General features: G+C 45.0%; 1 protein-coding gene and 2 non-coding genes across 3 annotated transcripts in view; 1 reads left to right on the top strand and 2 right to left on the bottom strand.

The window, feature by feature from the left end:
- The window catches only part of SRPX2 (sushi repeat containing protein X-linked 2), a 97,283-nt gene that overhangs the window by 44,203 nt on the left and 40,783 nt on the right, over positions 1–12,297 (bottom strand). The gene's annotated exons all lie outside the window — the stretch shown is intronic.
- On the bottom strand, positions 7,952–8,024 carry TRNAA-AGC (transfer RNA alanine (anticodon AGC)). The gene has a single exon. It is a non-coding gene; the product is annotated as a tRNA-Ala (tRNA).
- Positions 10,287–10,358, top strand: TRNAE-CUC (transfer RNA glutamic acid (anticodon CUC)). Its single transcript has one exon. It is a non-coding gene; the product is annotated as a tRNA-Glu (tRNA).

Genomic DNA, 12,297 nt, shown 5'->3' with positions numbered 1-12,297 from the left:
CTGTTCATATTTCCTGTCTGAGGTTTACAACCACTTTAAGGCAGAAGGGGCGGAGGGTGTCCTTTTATGGTTTAGTGGTTTTTTAACGTCACCACACAATGTTCAGAAGTTCATAATTTATAAAGCATGTCTGAACTTTCAGAAAGCAGGGAGTGGAGAGCTGAAATGAAAAAAGGCAGAGCTCAGTGAGGAGCTGATTGGACGGGAGGGACACCACCCACACCCCCTTCACACAGCTCACAGGAACAAAGCTGAGGCTGTCAGTCACAGGCTGTGTGCTGGAGTTCCCTACCCTGTCACCTTTTTATCTCTTGGTGTCAGGAAAACTTGTCAGAAGTGAGTCATGTAGATAGCAGAGGAAAGAGGCAGCGGACAGAAATGACACTTAGTGCTCTGAACTGAGACAAATACACACTCTAGCTTAAAAAGGAAGTTAAGACCGACCCAAACCTCTACCTCCCTGGGTTCATTTGTGTATTCTGTCTGCTCCGAGAGTGTCACTGAGGGCCTGGATATCCCTTCACAGTCCTGCCTTATCCTCTGTCAAGAAAGATCTCAAATCACTTTTATACCTGGAAAAATTGGATACCCTGATCCAAAATTTTGGCCCCACCAAACGTTTTTTCACACGTTGGAGGGTTTTTATCGAACATAAGTTTTCCCAGCGGGAAATCAATCAACTTATGGTTACATTCCAATACACTGCCTGGTATGCTAAATCCAACCTGGCTAACACCCTAGGTCACTTGAAGGTCTCGGACCCCACATCTACTATAATGGGAAATGATTCCCCCCCTTCCTGGGGACTTTCTCTTACAGCTGTCGTGGCAAATGGAGTAGAAGTCGATAGTCCAAGCTTCTATCCCTATCCCTCCTGGATTCTCATTACGTATCTCTGTCCTGAATATTGGGAATCTGTCTGATGTAGAAGCATTCTTGACCATGTGAAGTTTTCTTTCTGTTACCATGACCCTAGTATGTGCCACTTTGGGACGGAGTTGAGGTCTCCAGTCCTGAATTCGGCTTTCCTCTGTATATGTCTGCATATGATGTGTCTCACTTGTGAACAGGGGCGGACTGACCATTTGGAAACTCGGGCACTGCCCGAGGGCCCGGGGTCAGTAGGGGGCCCCATGAGATGCCCCAGGTACCTTTTTCATAGGCTTTTTTGAGTTTGGGCAAGGACACAGGGGCCCTATGATCCCCTATTGCCCGGGGGCCCCATGAGTTGTCAGTCCGCCCCTGCTTGTGAATTTCAAGCTTTCCTCTGACCAGGGGCGGACTGACCATTTGGAAACTCGGGCACTGCCTGAGGGCCCGGGATCAGTAGGGGGCCCCATGAGATGCCCCTGGTACCTTTTTAATAGGCTTTTTTGAGTTTGGGTAAGGACACAGGGGCCCCATGATCCCCTATTGCCCGGGGGCCCCATGAGTTGTCAGTCCGCCCCTGCCTCTGACTATTTGTCTTGAAGTGTACATTCCACTTAGTCAACCTCCCTAGCGGTCTGATTATGTCCATATTTCTGTGCTGAAAGCGGTACATTTTTTTGCATGGAAATATGTAGTTTTTTTATTGTAGGCTGTAATTTTTAGGAATAACTCACTGAAATCTGTCCGAACAAGAGTCTAGTAAACATCCCGGGGATGATAAAATTTGAAACACGAAATCATAAATTATAATTTAATAAATAATCATAAAAATAATAATATAATAATAAAATAATTCAATAATATAATCAAACCAAAAACACTGAAATTTGAAATAGAGCGCCAAGTTCGCACATCGCTGAGCAAAGTCGCAGAATCGTTTTCAGTGTCTGATGACAAATTTCCCCCACGAATCATTATCACTCAATTCTGCAAGTGGTTCTGATTTACTATCGCTGTTCTCTAGCCGGTCTAAAACCGCTTTTGACGTAAAGGGACGCTTTTTGGACGCCATGGATGTTTCTCAGTTTCCAGGCAGAAAGAACAGTAAAAATGCAGGCAGGGCGCCGGACAAAGCACTCGGGACAAAATGTATGTGAAATGGTTTGATACAGGAATGTTATACTATGTCAAATTCATTTATTAGAAAATGACAGTTTCTAAAAAATTTTAAATTTGCTGCCGTTCCGGCCCCCATACGTCACAAAGCTTGCAGGGACCGGAACACGGAAGCCAGATACCGGCATCGGCCGGAGGAGCTGGCCGGGGATGCTGCAGGGGATGCATCGTGGGAGCAAAGGACAAGGTGAGCGCTGCAGGGAATCCCGCAGCAACGCCGCATGGTAAGCCCGAGTGTAGCTCGGGGTTACCGCTTGTGGTACTGAAACTTTACCCCGAGCTACACTCAGGAATACCGCCAGGGAGGTTAACCTACTGATTTTTTTTTTTTGATTTTTTTTTATTCATTTGTTGCATTTGTCTCCTGCCTGGTTCCCTTTTATCAAGATTTTGTATTATATTTTCTTTTGTAATTTTGTGAAGAGAAAAATTGACAATCTGAATAAAGATAATTTAACCAGTTGCCGCCTGGCCTATAGCCAGATGGCGGCCGGGCGAACAGCTTGTCCCTCTGGGTGGACGCCATATGGAGTCCTTTCAGGAACGCACTTTGCGTATACCCGCAGGGCCGCGCTGCGGCGCGATCTGTCACTGGCCGTTTACCTCGGACAGGGTCAGTGATAGATCTGTGTACCGGCCCCGTTGCCAGTACCATGTGACCTGCTGTGACCAATCACAACAGGTCACATGACAGTTGTATACAATGGAGGGCTTCCTTTCATGCCATCTATTGTATACAAGTGTGTCTGCACAAAAAGCCTATGAAAAAGGTACCAGGGGCATATCATGAGGCCCCCTACTGACCCCGGGCCCTCGGGCACTGCCCAAGTTTCCAAATGGTCAGTCCGCCCCTGGTCCGCAGGACAACTATTAGTCTGCACTCCACAAATCTGGCCTTTATGGAGGAGTGACAAGAAGAAAGCCATTGTTGGAAGAAAGCCATAAGAAGTCCCGTTTGTAGTTTTCGAGAGGCCATGCGGGGGACACAGCAAACGTGGAAGAAGGTGCTCTGGTCAGAGGAGACCAAAATGGAACTTTTGTGTCTGCAGTCTCTGGTCATCTCCTGTACCATGTCCGCAGTCTCTGGTCATCTCCTGTACTATGTCCGCAGTCTCTGGTCATCTCCTGTACTGTCCGCAGTCTCTGTCATCTCCTGTACTATGTCCGCAGTCTCTGGTCATCTCCTGTACTATGTCCGCAGTCTCTGGTCATCTCCTGTACTGTGTCCGCAGTCTCTGGTCATCTCCTGTACTGTGTCTGCAGTCTCTGGTCATCTCCTGTACTGTGTCCGCAGTCTCTGGTCATCTCCTGTACTGTGTCTGCAGTCTCTGGTCATCTCCTGTACTATGTCCGCAGTCTCTGTCATCTCCTGTACTATATCTGCAGTCTCTGGTCATCTCCTGTACTGTGTCCGCAGTCTCTGTCATCTCCTGTACTGTGTCCGCAGTCTCTGGTCATCTCCTGTACTATATCTGCAGTCCATTGGTTCAGAATTTTTTTTTCTTGTTTTCCTCCTCTAAAGGAGCGAAAAATACGGTATATTTGAAATACTACAATTTTGGCCATATTCAATATATTTCAAAATATATTTCAATAAGTAAATATATATATTTTTTTTAATTACAAAATATATGAAAAATATTTTTAAAAGTACATTTCAAATATACTGTATTTCTTTCAAAATACAAATCTACATTTTTGGAATGCATTTACAAATATATGTAAAAATATGTCAAAATAACTTTTTTATATGTAAAAAAATAATCTGCAGAATATATTTTAAAAAAAAATATTTTTAAAAATATATTTTTAAAAAATATATTCAGATTTGTTTGGAAATGTATTTCAACATGCAGTATGTGTGTGTGTGTGTATATATATATAAATATATTTTTAAAAATATTGAATTATTGAATATGGCCAAAATTGTAGTATTTCAAATATATTTTTCTTCCATGTCGGGGAGAGGATGGTTTGGGTGATATATGGAGACAAGATTGGTGATGTAATTTGGGGAAGAGTTTTACCCTAGGTTCACATCTTTCCAGGGGCGGACTGTCAACTCATGGGGCCCCCGGGCAATAGGGGATCATGGGGCCCATGTGTCCTTGCCCAAACTCAAAAAAGCCTATGAAAAAGGTACCAGGGGCATCTCATGGGGCCCCCTACTGACCCCGGGCCCTCGGGCAGTGCCGGAGTTTACAAATGGTCAGTCCGCTCCTACATCTGTGTGGGTGGTGCTGCTGCAGATCCGCACGAAAATCTGTGCAGCCGCACCACCTGCACAGAGGAATGTGGACCCGCGGGCAGGTGTCATTAGTTCTAATGGCACGCCGCTTGCACTGGAAAACACAACCGTACTGGGAAATGAATGGGCTCTCGTGTCTGCGCAAAACGCAGCCCGCACGGCCACATATATGTGAACCAGGGGTTTAAAGTTCTTTGAGTTATTTGCCATTTGCATGTGTACATTGAACTTTGGATAGACAGAGGGGTACTTCTGCTGTTGTGATGGCAGCCATTAGTTTTGGTGAGTTTTGAATCCACAGGGAGATGGTTGTGGACTTCTTTATTGGAAGCCAGATCACATTTTGGTTGGCGGACTGATACTTTTAAGCTTTTTTCACTTGGCTAAATGGACTGTTATTTTATTTTATTCTATACATTGAATTTTGATTTTTTGTGATACATTGTAAGCAGATACCGAAATTGTTTAATTGGTGCTGCACTTTTACTTTTGAGCCTTGAGAGAAGACCAGAATTATTTCATGGTCATAGTATATATAGGATAGTAGCGGTCAGGGGCGGACTGACAACTCATGGGGCCCCCGGGCAATAGGGGATCATGGGGCCCCTGTGTCCTTGCCCAAACTTAAAAAAGCCTTTGAAAAAGGTACCAGGGGCATCTCATGGGGCCCGCTACTGATCCCGGGCCCTCAGGCAGTGCCCGAGTTTCCAAATGGTCAGTCCGCCTCTGGTCAGAGGAAAGCTTGTCATTTACAAGTGAGACACATCATATGCAGACATATACAGAGGAAAGCCGAATTCAGGACTGGAGACCTCAACTCCGTCCCAAAGTGGCACATACTAGGGTCATGGTAACAGAAAGAAAACTTCACATGGTCAAGAATGCATCTACATCAGACGGATTCCCAATATTCAGGACAAAGATACGTACTGACCCCGGGCCCTCAGGCAGTGCCCGAGTTTCCAAATGATCAGTCCACCCCTGGTAGTGGTGGATCTCCACTGAAGCTCCCATTACAATGCGCAGAGAACAAAAAGTCTTCATTCTTGTGGTTTCAAGCTACCAATTGACAAAAATCAAGTACATTTGGAAAAAATTACAACCGGCATGCAGCAAATTCACAACATGCATTCCTCCCCCAACCTCCTCGTGCACAATGGGTGGAAATCCTTTCACAATTTATGCGAGTATCAGTCTGGCTCAGAAAAGTACCATATTCTTCGCATGACGTATTTAAATGAGAAGCAGCCAGCGGCTAAATGTAAAATACAATGTGTGCGCAAATCCTGAGTCATAGTTGCAAAGCTTATCTGAACACCATTTGAATGTGAGATGAATGGCTGCTGAGATAAAGTCAGTTACAGGATAAACCACCCACCATAATTGAGTGGCGCATAGGCAGGAAGACAACAAGCCTGTATTATAACTAAATATGAATGCCTCCATGTACATATATGCCAACAAACTGCTCAAAACATTAGAACACAGAGCTATAATATTTACACCCAAACCCTAACTCCAGACAAATCTTTTTATGTTGTGTAAAGAAGGTTAGAAGTCCTGTAAACGTTTCTCTTGTTGTCACCTTTGTTTATCCTTATGTTCTCAGACAGGGAAAAGCAACAAGTTCACTTAAACTCCCTATTGGTCTGATTATGTCAGTATTTCTGTGCTCAAAGCGGTAAATTTTTTTGCATGTAAATATGTATTTTTTTTATTGTAGGTCTGTAATTTTTAGGAATAACTCACTGAAATCTGTCCGAATAAGAGTCTAGTAAACATCCCGGATATGATAAAATTTGAAACACGAAATCATAAATTATAATGTAATAAATAATCATAAAAAATAATAATATAATAATAATAAATTTAATTCAATAATATAATCAAACCAAAAACACTGGAATTTGAAATAGAGCGCCAAGTTCGCACATCGCTGAGCAAAGTCGCAGAATCGTTTTCAGTGTCTGATGAGGAATTTCCCCCACGAATCATTATCACTCAATTCTGCAAGTGGTTCTGATTTACTATCGCTGTTCTCTAGCCGGTCTAAAACCGCTTTTGACCTAAAGGGACGCTTTTTGGACGCCATGGATGTTTCTCAGTTTTCAGGCAGAAAGAACGGTAAAAATGCAGGCAGGGCGCCGGACAAAGCACTCGGGACAAAATGTATGTGAAATGGTTTGATACAGGAATGTTATACTATGTGATTTTAGTGTATTGAGTGAATGTCACTTTTTTACATTTTTGAAATTTCCCGCCAGTTCCATCTCCCGTACGTCCCAACGCTCGCAGGGAACGAAACCCGGAAGACAGATGCCGGCATCGGCTGGAGGACATGGCCGGGGACACTGCAGGGGGGACATCGCGGGAGCGCAGGACAAGGTAAGTGCTGGAGAGATCCCGGAGCAACGCTGCAGTGTATTCCCGAGTGTAGCTCGGGGTTACTGCTTGTAGTACTGAAACTTTACCCCGAGCTACACTCGGGAATACCGCCAGGGGGGTTAAATCAGGGGTCTCCAAATTTTTGAAATAAAGGGCCAGTTTACTGCCCTTCAGTCTTTACAGGGGCAGGACTGTGGTCAATGGGAATAGAAAATGCCCTGGGCTTGGTTTACTAAATGGGAGTAAAACAAATTGCATAATTGGTGTCAGTGGAAAGAATAATACCCCATAATTGGTGTCAGTGGGAGGAATAAGGAATAGTGCCCGATCATTGGTATCAGTGGGAGGAATAATACCCAATAATTGCATTCAGTGGGAGGAATAGTGTCCCATAACTGGTGTCAGTGGAAGGAAAAGTACCCCATAATTGGTGTCAGTGTGAGGAATAATACCCCATAATTAGTGTCAGTGGGAGGCATAATACCTCATAATTGGTGTCAGTGGGAGGAATAGTGACCCATAACTGGTGTCAGTGGAAGGAATAATACCCCATAATTGGTGTCATTGGGAGGAATAATGTCCGATCATTGGAGTCAGTGGAAGGAATAATGCCCCATGACTGGTGCCAATGAAAGGAATAGTGTCCCATAATTGATGTCAGTGGGGAGAATAATACCTCATAATTGGTGTCACTGGGAGGAACAGTGCCCCATAATTAGTGTCAGTGGAAAAAAAGTGCCCTATAATTGGTGTCAGTGGGAGGAATAGTGCCCCAGGACTGGTGTCAGTGGAAGGAATAATACCCCATAATTGGTGTCAGTGGGAGGAATAATACCTCATAATTGGCTTCAGCTGGAGGAATAGCATCCCCATAATTATTCTCAGTGGAAGGAATAGTGCCTCATAATTGGTGTCAGTGGAAGGAATAGTGCCCCATCATTGGTGTCAGTGGGGGGAATAGTGCCCTGTCTTTGGTGTCAGTGGGGAGAATAGTGCCCTGTCTCTGGTGTCAGTGGAAGGGATAGTGCCCCAAGGGCCGGATAAAGGCAAGCAAAGGGCCACATCTGGCCCACGGGCTGTGGTTTGGGGACCCCTGGCTTAAATGCTGGCTGTCTCTGCTGACCTTCCTTTTGATTCCTGTTTACACAGAACTTTTATATAATTTTCCAACAGAACCAATAGACTGATTTCCTATGCAATATGTTTTTACCCAATGCAATATATAAACAAAGCCTTAAACATTGTATAATGCCTTGTGAAAAAAAAACCACTTGGAGAATGCGGGCATCGATCCCGCTACCTCTCGCATGCTAAGCGAGCGCTCTACCATCTGAGCTAATTCCCCTGATGGAAATGCTTGTTTAGGAACAAAAACAGGATGCCGACTGGTAATTTGCTCAGAATTCCACCACAAAGTTTAGGGCAAGGAGGTCCGACCTGCAGCCCCAGATGCATATGAGTATGACCCAATTCCAAACTGAAGACTTATGTAAAAATATTGGATTTTTTAGGATTTCTTTTTTAAAAATCACATTCAGACATGCTGCCGAAAAAAGTTTCAACACTTTCCCTTTACTGGACTTTTTATAAGTTTTATCTTCCCAAAGAAAAATTTCCCACTCTTCACAATCACGCCTCAGTCTAGACTCACACCTAAGCGTTTTGCAGAAATGCAGTACAGTCCATTTAACATGATTGCCAATGGGGCACATTCATATCTCCAGGTTTTCACCCGGTACGTTTTGGAAAGGGTCAGGGACTTTTTTACACGCAAAATGTTGCATTTTTGGTTCAAAAGACTTCAAAGGAAACGTGTTTTTGCTGCGTTTTTTATTATTATTATACTACACAGGATTTATATAGCGCCGACAGTTTGCTCAGCGCTGTTTCCGATAGATATGAAGGAGTTGTTTGTGCACTAAAAGAACTGGAATTGGAACTGGAATAGCGGGCATCAATCCTGCTACCTCTTGCGTGCTAAGCAAGCGCTCTACCATCGGAGCTAATTCCCCTACAGCCTGGCTTCCCAAAGGTCACGTGGGGGATCATACTGATGACGTCCCTTATTTATGCCATTTCTTTTAGGGGGAAGGTGTGTTGGTGAGTGGATGTTTGTGGCTTGTAGAAATGAATGATGAGTAGCATGAGCAAGGGAGTGGGCATTGACGGATGGGGATTAGGGAGAGGGTTGTGGTGATTGATTGACCAGCACTCTGACCACTTAGCAGCCAAGACCAGAGCTTCCCGTAACTGCAACTTTTCCTGCACAGCTTACATGTTACAAGAAGTAGAGAAGCCACCGATCTGCTAGGAGAATGAAGGGGGAACGGCTGTTTTTATCACACTCAGGTTTTGGGCTTTCCTATCTCATCACTATGGTGAGTCCAGTTCTCCTGAAATGAGTCCCTCAACCCTGTGGTGGTGTAAGGCCGGCCATAGATGAGCCAAAAACCAAACATTCTGTTGACTGAAAAATGAAAATGGCGCATACCATTGTGCCATCATTTGTTTTGTTTGCTTTTCTAGAAAAACCCCCACAAAACTCCAGCACGTTGGATCCGGCACTTTCGATGGCGGCATGAAATACGCGTGTTGCAGCTGGCACACTAATGATGCAAAAAACAAACCATCTGATAATGGGAAAGAATTGTCATTCTGATTTTGTCTTGTCTATGGCCTGCTTAAGCCCTGGGAAAATGTTATCTTCTCTGACCATGTGGACAGCTTGGGTGCAATCCTGGACACTGACCTATTGGTTGATAACAGGTATCCTACCAGATCTTCCTTCCAGCATCTTTAGAACATGCAAGAATCAGACATCTGATTCCAGATGAATCCATGCATTGGGGTCATCCAGTATGGATCTCTGTAACTCTGTCTACTATGATCTTCCTAATAAAGAATGACATATTTTGTAGGTGATGTGGAATCATTTCGACCAAATGGTTGTTGCATTCCAAAAAAACGACCTGCAGAATGCGGGCATTGATCCCGCTACCTCTCACATGCTAAGCGAGCGCTCTACCATTTGAGCTAATTCCCCTAAGTGTAGCTCTTTGCAAGGGTCTGAAGTGGGACAGCTACTGGTCAAGTCATCTGATACACCTTCATTGCCCTCCCCCCACTTGTCTGTTTGCCAAGAAAGTGCATTTCTAGAGTTTTCACTGAAAGCAGCCATAAGATATATACGAAGTCCCCATGCAAAGCTAAATTGTCCTGTTGGGTTTACTTACAAAACAGATCCTAAGCAGTTGGGCATTTAAAGAGTACAGGAGAATGCGGGCATCAAGCGCTACCTCTGAGCACTCCAGCATTTGAGCTGATTCCCGTGTGCTAGAAAGTGCTTCGATGGGGCACATGAGGGATCCATACTATTGAAATCCCTTTTGGTGGAAGGTGTAGTGGTGAAAGGTGGTTTGCGATTTGTCAAAGTGGAGGGTGGGTAGCACTGGAGGTGGAGGCGGGTGTGGGTGGCTGTTAGGTCACATTGACACCTTTGAATGGACACAACAGCATTTCCATGGAAGACCCTGAGTGGGGGTATCCGATGATTATCTGTGAGAGGCAGAGCCACTGACAGAGTATAGTGTGACAATGCCCTAAGTTTTCCATGGTGGTCTAGTGGTTAGGATTCGGCGCTCTCACCGCCGCGGCCTGGGTTCGATTCCCGGTCAGGGAACATTGCTTTTCCATCCATAATTGGCTTGGGAAACACTCTCTCTCCATCCACTCTACAGGAAGCACCTTCTCTGGATCTACTGTCTCAGAGGTACAATCTCCACCTCCATTGACTGGAGGCAGCCTCTCTAGATCCGTTATCCAAGGAAACATCTTCTCAGGATTCATTGTCCCGGGAGCACCTTTTCTGGATCCATTGTGCGGCAAGCACAATCTATGGACCCATTATCTCGGATCAAGAACCTTCTCCAGATCCAATGTCGGGAAAGCACCCCTCATTGGATTCTTTCTCAGGGAAGGGCCCTTTCTTTATCTTTGGTCTAGAAAGCACCCTCTCCAGATCCATTGCCTGGGAAGCTCCCTCTCTGGATCCATTCTCTAGAAAGCGTTCACTGAATCCATTGTCCAGGAAGCAACCCCCCTCTGGATGCATTGTCTGGGAAGCGACTTTATGTATCCATTGTCTGGGAAGCCACCTCTTTCAAACCATTGTCTAGGAAGCGCCCTCTTTGGATCCATTGTTCCAAGAAGCATATTCTTTGAATCCACTGTCAGTGAAGAACCCTCTCCAACAGCTACTGTGTGGGAAGCATGCTCTATGGATCCATTGTCAAGAAAGCAGCTTCTCTGGATTCGTTGTTCAGAAGGCACCCTCTCCAACATCCATTGTGTGGGAATCAGCCTCTTTAGATCCAGTGTTCAGGAAGCGCCCTACCTGGATCTTTTGTCCAGGAAACACCCTCTCTGGATCCATTCTCTGGAAAGCATTCTCTGGATCCATTGTCCAGGATGCACCCCCTCTTTGGATTCATTGTCTTTATGCTGCACTTCATATATATACAGTCCATTCACATCAGTCCCTGCCCTCAAGGGGCGTACAATCTGAGGGCCATAACTCACATTCACATGTCCATACTAGGGCCAGTTTAGACAGGAGCCAATCAACCTACCTGCATGTTCTTGGAGCATGGGAGGAAAGCCAAGTACCCGGAGGAAAGCCATGCAGCTGCAGGGAGAACATGTAAACTCCAGGCAGATAAAACCATGGCATTAGAGGCATTTTGTGTTCCAACATCTGGCAGCATATTTGACGCATTTTTTCATACATTCGTGTGCATGAGCCCTAAGGTGTAAGGTGGGGGAGCAGAGGAGGGTGTACCTGGGAGGAGCAGGCGAGAAGACAAAGCACACTTGACCTTTTTTCTTTTCAAACAGAATAGCAATTATCCCCAGTTGGCAATGGTTTCCGATAGATATGAAGGAGTTGTTTGTGCACTAAAAGAACTGGAATAGCGGGCATCAATCCCGCTACCTCTTGCATGCTAAGCAAGCGCTCTACCATCGGAGCTAATTCCCCTACAGACTGGCTTCCTAAACGTCACGTGGGGGATCATACTGATGACGCCCCTTATTTATGCCATTTCTTTTAGGGGGAAGGTGTGTTGGTGAGTGGATGTTTGTGGCTTGTAGAAATGAATGATGAGTAGCATGAGCAAGGGAGTGGGCATTGGCGGATGGGGATTAGGGAGAGGGTTGTGGTGATTGATTGACCAGCACTCTGACCACTTAGCAGCCAAGACCAGAGCTTCCCGTAACTGCAACTTTGCCTGCACAGCTTACATGTTACAAGAAGTAGAAAAGCCACCGATCTGCTAGCAGAATGAAGGGGGAACGGCTGTTTTTATCGCACTCAGGTTTTGGGCTTTCCTATCTTATCACTATGGTGAGTCCAGTTCTCCTGAAATGAGTCCCTCAACCCTGTGGTGGTGTAAGGCCGGCCATAGATGAGCCAAAAACCAAACATTCTGTTGATTGAAAAATGAAAATGGCGCATACCATTGTGCCATCATTTGTTTCGTTTTCTTTTCTAAAAAAATCCCACAAAACTCCAGCACGTTGGATCCGGCACTTTTGACGGCGGCATGAAATACGCGTGTTGC

The sequence above is a fragment of the Staurois parvus genome, unplaced genomic scaffold, assembly GCF_062004578.1.
Source record: "Staurois parvus isolate SC_StPar_1 unplaced genomic scaffold, SC_StPar_1.0 ptg001930l, whole genome shotgun sequence".
Classification (NCBI taxonomy): Eukaryota; Metazoa; Chordata; class Amphibia; order Anura; family Ranidae; genus Staurois; species Staurois parvus.
The sequence above is the reverse complement of the archived record's forward strand: the minus strand, read 5'-3'. Positions and strand labels throughout refer to the sequence as shown.